General features: G+C 41.1%; 1 long non-coding RNA gene across 7 annotated transcripts in view; it reads right to left on the reverse strand.

The window, feature by feature from the left end:
- LOC135419670 (uncharacterized) overlaps window positions 1-2,769 on the reverse strand; it is a 47,184-nt gene extending 44,415 nt beyond the window's left edge. For 3 of the 7 annotated variants that reach the window (XR_010433083.1, XR_010433081.1, XR_010433084.1), the window contains exon 1: window positions 2,608-2,767. This is a non-coding gene — a long non-coding RNA (uncharacterized LOC135419670). Of the gene's footprint in view, window positions 1-2,607 lie in introns of all 7 variants that reach the window. The other 4 variants (XR_010433086.1, XR_010433085.1, XR_010433082.1 and 1 more) reach the window with 3 other exon arrangements.
- Window positions 2,770-6,000: the final 3,231 nt, after the last annotated feature.

The following is a 6,000-nucleotide window of genomic DNA, read 5'->3' on the forward strand; positions in this document are numbered from 1 at the left end:
AAAGAACAACTCACATTTTTTTCCTTTACATTAGAAATAGTAATATGGGGTCTTTATCCTATTTAACATTTATAGTGGTAATTCAATATTAATTGCAGGTACGTTCACATTTAGAAGGTTTTTTTCCTTAATTTTCAAATACTTTTCCAGAGTCTCACACTCATTTTACCTGTAGCCTATTTAAGTTCAAAACCTGGCAATTTCTGTACGAGATATCGTAATCTTCATGCATTATCAAGAGTCACTTCACAAACATTGAAGATTACAATGGCAACTGGGTGCCAGGAAGGGAAGCCTTGAAAACATGGAGATACAGAAAGCTGAGTGAAATGGGAGGGAGATACACACCAGGTGAGTACACAGTGTGCACTGTTGTATTTTTTGAGTTCCAACTCCACCACTGGGGGTGAAAAATATCTTCTATTAAACATTTTTTCCTGCTGCAAGGACAGCACATGCCTGCCAGAGAGCAGGAATACTGGTGGGTTTGGCAGCCTCATGATGGCACCAGAAGAAACACTGAGATACTGGTGCTATGTCCCCTCTGCTAACTTGCAGGACAAATTCGTTGAATACATTTTACATGGACAAACCAGAACTTTCTGCAGTCTGGGAGCAGTTCATGAGTGGCTGTGGTCCACTGACAGAACAACAACCGAAATATTGTTTGAACAGAAAACATTGCATTTGCTCCCTTTCCTGTTGAAGGCAGTCTCTGTGTTGGCTGCACAACAAGTTTGACTGAGCACTGAACATGTAGACCAAAACTAAATCATAACCAGAGTCTGTCTGAAATCTTGTCTGCCAGCAAGCACAGCAGAAATGATGTCTGTCCAAACACTGCTGCCTCTGGGTTAAGACGTATTGTAACCATGAGCTGCCTCACTAATTATAGCTGAATGCAGGAGTCTTGGCTGCCTGCTGGTGACTGCATGTAACCTTTTCGAAAGCACCCAAATATCTTAGGAGCCTGAGTCTCATTGAAAGTCAGATAGCTGAAGGGTGACTAAATAAAAAACAGTCTAAATGCAGTGAGATTGCCTGGAATGGTCTCATAAATTTCAGAGCTCTCCTTCTACCCAAGTTTTGGCAATTGTACTCTGTGGAAGTTACATAGTGGCTGGCTGAGTGTTAAACAGTGTTTAGTTTCCTGTATCAAAAATAGCGTGGCCAGCAGGAGCAGGGAAGTGATCCTTCCCCTGTACTCTGCATTGGTGAGGCCACACCTTGAGTATTGTGTTCAGTTCTGGGCCCCTCAGTTCAGAAAGGATATTGAGGTGCTGGAGCGGGTCCAGAGAAGAGCAACAAGGCTGGTGAAGGGACTGGAGCATAAGTCCTATGGGGAGAGGCTGAGGGAGCTGGGGTTGTTTAGCCTGGAGAAGAGGAGGCTCAGAGGTGACCTCATCACCGTCTATAACTACCTGAAGGGAAGTTCTAGCCAGGTGGGGGTTGGTCTCTTCTCTCAGGCACTCAGCAATAGGACAAGGGGACACGTGCTTAAGCTCCGCCAGGGGAAATTTAAGTTGGATATCAGGAGAAAATTCTTTACAGAGAGAGTGATCAGGCATTGGAATGGGCTGCCCAGAGAGGTGGTGGATTCACCATCCCTGGAGATTTTTAAACGCAGATTGGACGTGGCACTGAGTGCCATGATCTAGTAAATGGACTGGATTTGGACCAAGGGTTGGACTCGATGATCTCGGAGGTCTTTTCCAACCCAATCGATTCTATGATTCTATGATTCTAAATCTGGCTGACTCTTGGAAGAGTTAGTGGCTGCTAATTTTTCTCAGCCTCCCCCACGCCTGTTGATCTGCTGGGGGACTTTGCACTGGCCATGTGATACTGGTCAGTAGGTGTGTGGTGCTGTATGCCTGTGCCACATGCTATCTGAGGTAGTGGTGAGCATGGAGTGCTCCCACAAAACGTGCAGCATGCCAGCTGTCTTTAGTTCAGTGAGGACTGGAGGATTTTTTCCCTGTGGATCTTTTACATGCAAGTCAGGCTCCACATAGCTCACAGTCAAAAAAAAAGAAAAGAAAAAAAAAATCCTTCACTACAGAGACAAATAGCAACATGTGGCTGGAAGATAACAGAAATGTACATGCAAGTGCAAAAATTAAATATGGAAATATGAAAATGAGGTAGGGGATTTTTTTAAGCGAAAGAACTGATTCACTTCTCATTGCTAGAAATTACATGGGGTTTTATTTCCTTTGCAGCCCATCTCAGAAAAACAAAATACGAAAAAAAATGTCCATAGATTAGATGCACCACCACAGTACCCTCCCTTTTTAGTTGCCTTTGTTAGTGGGAGTCTTTTGCAAAACTTTGCAGCCGGATGGAGAAGCAACAAAAAAAAGATAAAGGTAAAAGAGCACATTAGAACCAAATGTGTAGAATGCAGATGTGCAGCCTTTCTGCCTTCCCTTCTCTGCCTCCAGTATTGCTGCAGTGTCATACCTTCCCAGGGAACACTGGATTTGTTTTAAAAGACTGTTTCTTCATCTTTCACTGTTCTATTCTGCACCTCCTCCCTCCCTCCGTGTCCCTTTTCCCTGTCCACAGCCCACATCTTTGCCAGATATTTAATGCAAAAATGATTACCTCAGCTTCTTGCAGGCTCTGCCCCTGCTCTGTGGTGGTTTAAACAATCTGCCTGGTTGTAGAAAAAAAAATCACAGTGCTCAGCAATGAGGCTGGTTGTCTCTGAGCCACATCATCCTGGAGGTGGCTGTTAAGAGCTGCCTCCAGGAGCAGCAGAGAGATAGAGACACAGTGTTCAGTGTTAAAGATGCAGACTGCTGGGATCACTCTGTTCCTTCTCCTGTTAATGACTCAGTCTGTATTTACAGAGGAATAAAGTAGGGAAAAAAACATCCCTGGTCCTGTAATTTTCATTAGTCCCCAAGAAATCAAGTTACTGAAGTATTCTTTGATAGGGAAGAAAATTAGTTATCTATGCTTCCTCTTCCTGTGCAAGGATTTTGTATGAATTTTGCCCATATTGCATTTTAAAATGTGTAGTTATGGGACTGTCCCTCACCAGGGGCCTTTGCTGTGTCAGGTACAATTAGAAACCAAGGCTAATTGAGGTCAATATTCCATTATATGAAGCACAGTGATAGGGAAAGGAGTTTTCATTTGAAGGTAACTGTCCCTGGCCTGTGTGTGGAGGCAGTCCTGACTGGAAAGAAACACAGGCCCATTTTGAACTTATACACACCAAATTTTTGGGGCACAAAAGTAAGCAGTGACTTATTGAGTTTTCCTACCAGAATACATCCCAAAAACTTCTAGTGCTCCAAGTCTGAGGTGCATTTTTTTCCCTTTAAAATACGAGAAAACACTTTCTATTAAGAAAAAAATAAATCTATATAATGTGATAATTAATTAACTTCAACATTATCTAAAAAGACAGCTTTGGCAGCTTTCCATTAAAAAAAAAATAAATGAGCTAAAATTGGGGTGATTTATCAGTCCAATACTATACAACATGAGCCTCATGACAGCCTACCCTTTATGGAGGGGAGCAGGGCTCTGCAGTTCACCAGGAAAGGCCATTAGAAATAATTAGGGAATCTGGTCCCATCTCTTCCCCATCTGACTAATAACAAGTTGTGCTTCAGAGCATGCTGTTTCAAAGATTGGAGAAGGCAGGACTGAAGTTAAGCCTATAGGTGTACATGCCAGTGATGCTCAGGCAGACAGGGAAAAGAGAGAGAAAAGAATCTGGTCCTTTTTGTGTGTGTGCTGTAATACCCAGACTCCAAACAAAGCAGAACATGAGAGCCTTAATGTCCTTGGTGAGCAAAGGGTCCTGGCTAGCACTCCCCTTGCTTGGCTATCATTACTGTTATTCTCCATGTTTTTTGTTTGGTGAAATCTGGAAGAGTCAGTCCCAGCTGATGGTATGACTGCGGCTCGAGGCACCCAGAAGAGGTTTGTGCTCATCAGGTCAGTGTCTGATGGGCTTCCATGGTGATGTATCCTGGTTAAGAAGGTGCTCAGGACCCTGAGCAATGGGTATATGAACACAGAAGGAAATAATCAGAGACAGAATTACACATTTTCTTATAATTCATATAAGTCTAAAGAAAATAGTTGTGCCTTTTTTTTGACAGAGTAATATCATTCTCCAAATGAGGCAGGCATCATTTTATTGCCCTCCATTTGTTTTTATTGTCACCCATGTGGCCTGCTCCCATAATTTATGCTTTACTTTGCACAGATATTTATAATTCTCCAGTTGTTTCCACTATTTTGAGAGTTTATTTTCTCTCTTCTCTCTTTTTGTAGTTACTTTTTCCTTACAATGCTTCTCATTAAAGTTTTTCTTGCAGTTGACTAGCTCCTTTCCAATAACTTTTACTCTCTAGAGAGCACCTATAATTTTTCTGGGCTGTTAACAAACTTCTGATTGACCAGCTTTGAAGAGTGTCTTTTACTATCTCAAATATACAAATTGTGTAGTTTAACTTATCTTCATCTTCTTCCACTTTACAGTACAGTGCCTCTAAGCACTCCTCCTGGTTTCCTCAGGTCAACTGATCGTATTCAGAGAACCCGGAAGGGTAACCTGCCTTGAAGATTAATGCTACCTGCTCATTTCCTGATCAGGAAACTGTTGACTTTCATCTCCTCCCTACCACAGGTAACTCTGGATATTCTTTCAATACTCAGTATTGTATGAGTCAGAAGGAGATTATGAGATAGACGGTTTCTTGCCTTTAAAGGGTGCACAAAATCATAAATACTGTTCATTTTGCCTACTCCTAATTGGCTCCAGAGAGGTGGAAAAGTGGAGATACAGACACCTACATACCTACTTGGAAGGTTTCAGTAATGAGAGGGGATTGGTCTGGTCCATCCTACACCTCCCCATTATGTTGTGAGGGCAGTGAACATCTTGAATTACTGTGAACACTGGAGTAGATTATCCTTCCCTAGCTTGCCAAGGGCTTGGTGGAGACCTAATCAAAGTAGTGTGCATACTTTGAAACCAAAGGCAAATCAGATCCCTTCTTTAATACACTGAGCATTCATTACCAAAGTTCAGATCACAAATTTCTTGGAATGATGGCTTAAAGAAGACACAGATAAAAAATGAAGGAGATCATTTCAGGTATATAATGTATTCTTTGTATATGACTCCTCTTGAGAAACATGGGGAGGATGTAAAAAACTGCGCAGAATTAACATGCAGTAAGTATGCTCATACCTCATATATTAAATAAATAGCTGCTCTGCTAGAGAAGTATATACACAGAGTATATGTTAATGTTCAAAAAATATACGGATAGGAGGTTGTTTCATGTGCCTGTAAAGACTTTGTTGTCAACAGACCCACAGAATATTATGTGTCATTCCAGAAACGAGATCAGGGATCAAAAATGTTTTCACAGTTGCAAAAGTAATAAAGAAAAGCCTGCAATCTCTGCCTGATGGCAGCAGTAAATCCTGGCGCCCACTTTCTCTTTTAATAGGGATGGGTGTTACTGGGTGGGTAGGAGTATATTTTTATCTCAATAATACAGTCTTTGATGACTTGTGGGAGTCTTCCATGGACACTATGACCAGAAGAACTTTACCAGTTTTTATGAGAGCAAAATGGGCTAGATGATATTTACTCAGTTCTTTGCTCTATTTCGGAAAAACTTTGTAGTTATCCATCTTAAAAAAAACCAAAAAAAAACAGAAAAAAAAAAAAGACAACCAAAAAACCAAAAAAAAACCCCAAACAAAAAAACCCCAACAAACAACCAAAGGAAAAGGGAAAAAAAAAACCAAACACACTTTCTGCTCTCTAGTTCTTGTAGTTTCATTTAAAAAAAATAATCTATGAGTACAACCCAATGATGACTAAAGGTGAAGGATATTATTAGCAATGCTAAAAGGTGAGAATTGCTATATTGTATCAGGGAAGAGTCAACATATTGTTGCACCATATCTCTGGCAAGAGCCAGGGTCTAAATATTCACAGAATTTTGTGGTAGCAAA

This window comes from Pseudopipra pipra, chromosome 10 (assembly GCF_036250125.1).
Source record: "Pseudopipra pipra isolate bDixPip1 chromosome 10, bDixPip1.hap1, whole genome shotgun sequence".
Lineage (NCBI taxonomy): Eukaryota > Metazoa > Chordata > Aves > Passeriformes > Pipridae > Pseudopipra > Pseudopipra pipra.